We start from the raw sequence: 2,158 nt of genomic DNA, 5'->3' as shown, positions 1-2,158 counted from the left end.
AAGAAGCGAAAGCGACTTCCGGTCACTTGGTGTAATAGTCTATCAGTGTCACTGCATAACGGCAATCCCAAGAGGCCGACTCGAATGGCCCCACAATGTCAATTCCAACTTTTTGCCATGGACCATCAGGCAGCTGGACAGGCTGCAGCGGCGCTGTATAGACTTTGGCACTTTTGTCATTCATCTGACATGTCACACATCTTCTAAATGCTTTCCTCCACACATTTATCCATGTTTGGCCACCAGTATAACTCACGCAGCCTTTGTTTTGTACGTACAATGCCCTGGTGAGTGTCATGCGCCAGATTAATCAGTTGTTTTTGCAAGCTGACTGTAACCAATCGTAGCTGAGAACCTCGAAAGACTATTGAGTCTTGGACAGAAAGTTCATCTTTTTTTAAAAAAATATGGTTTGAGTTCTGCTGATAAGAACTTTGCTGATTTAGGCCATCCCTTTTGAATTTGCTCTCTTAAGGTGGTAAGTTCTGGACAAACGTCACATGCTGTGGTTAAATCCGTAACTGACAGCGCTTTTAACTCAGTGTCCAGCAGGGCGACCAGTTCAGGTTCTATTATCGGTTCTGTATCCTCTGATGAGGGAAGCGGCAGTCTGGAAAGGCAGTCAGCAGCAAGATTTTGAACACCAGCACGGTACACCACATCATATGTGAAACACAAGAGTCTGGCTGACCATCGTGCGATGCGCATTCCTGCACGTCCCAGTCCTTTTGTAGCAAGTAGAGTGGTCAGGGCTTGGTGATCGGTGCGCAATGTGAAACGTGTCCCCCACAGGAACGTTCTCCACTTTTCAACCGCCCAGACGCAAGCCAACGCCTCTTTTTCCACCACGGAGTATTTTCTTTCTGCTAGTGAAAGTGAACGGGAAGCAAATCTAACTGTACGTTCTGTCTTATCTGGGTGAATTTGCGTCAATATGGCTCCCAAGCCATAGTCTGACGCATCTGTGGACACAAGCGTTGGAAAATCAGGATTAAAAACAGCTAGTGCTGAGCTGATCACAATCAAGCTCTTGGTCTTTTCAAAGCTGTGTTGTGCCGCTGAAGTCCACTTGAATGTAGCATCCCGCAGAACTGCCCTCATTGGCTCCACCACAGTCGCAAAATGTTCCACAAACTTTTCATACCACGCAGTGAGCCCTAGGAATGAGCGTAGAGTCGTGGCATCACTGGGTGCTGGAGCATCCATGATGGCTTTTAGGTGCTCCTCGTTAGGCAGCAGACCTTGAGCAGAAATAACATGTCCCAGAAACTGCAGACTTTTTTGGTTGAAATGACACTTTTCTGGGTTAAGCTGGAGACCAGCATTCCTCAGTGCAGCTAAAACTGCTTGCAGATTACGGTCATGGTCATGCTGATCCTTACCGTAGATGATGACATCGTCCAAATAATTCTGGACTCCCTGGAGATTTTTCAGCACCAAGGACATCAGCCTGGAAAAAGCACTTGGAGCTGAACACAAACCATAAGGTACTCTGCGGAATCGGAAAAGTCCTTCGTGTGTTATGAATGCAGTGACATCACGGCTTTCTTCTGCCAATAGTACCTGATGATATGCATTAGCCAAGTCTATGGTGGAGAAAACTGTAGCTCCATGCATGTTTGAAAATATGTCATCCACGTGTGGGAGTGGATGACTGTCCATTATTATTGCTTTATTCGGTTCACGGTAGTCCACACACATTCTCACTTTTCTATTCTTCTTTAGAGTGACCACAATTGGTGACACCCAAGGCGATGCATCAATCCTCTCGATCACATCCATCGCTAGCAGCCTTTCTATTTCAGCAGAGACAGCCTCTCTGATGGAGACAGGAAGTCTTCGTAACTTCTGTTGTACAGGTTGAGCATCCTCTTTCATTTTTATTTTGTGGACAAAACCTTTAGCGAGACCCAGCTTTTCACTGATCACAGCAGGTGCAATCTCATCTAACGGGGCAACAGGCTGATTAACAGCAGGCTCCAACGCTGTCTCCACGCCAGTATTGTTGTTTCCAATGGAAAGCTTTAATGTCCAAAATAAATCCAGTCCAAGCAGAGCTGTGCCTGTTTTCACCACGTACAACATAGCACCTGAAGCCACTTTCCCATGCTGCACCTTGGCTGGCAAGCATCCTAAGACTGGAACTTTAGATTTAGTG

This window comes from Oryzias melastigma, unplaced genomic scaffold, assembly GCF_002922805.2.
Source record: "Oryzias melastigma strain HK-1 unplaced genomic scaffold, ASM292280v2 sc00379, whole genome shotgun sequence".
Lineage (NCBI taxonomy): Eukaryota > Metazoa > Chordata > Actinopteri > Beloniformes > Adrianichthyidae > Oryzias > Oryzias melastigma.
This window is presented reverse-complemented; position numbering follows the sequence as displayed.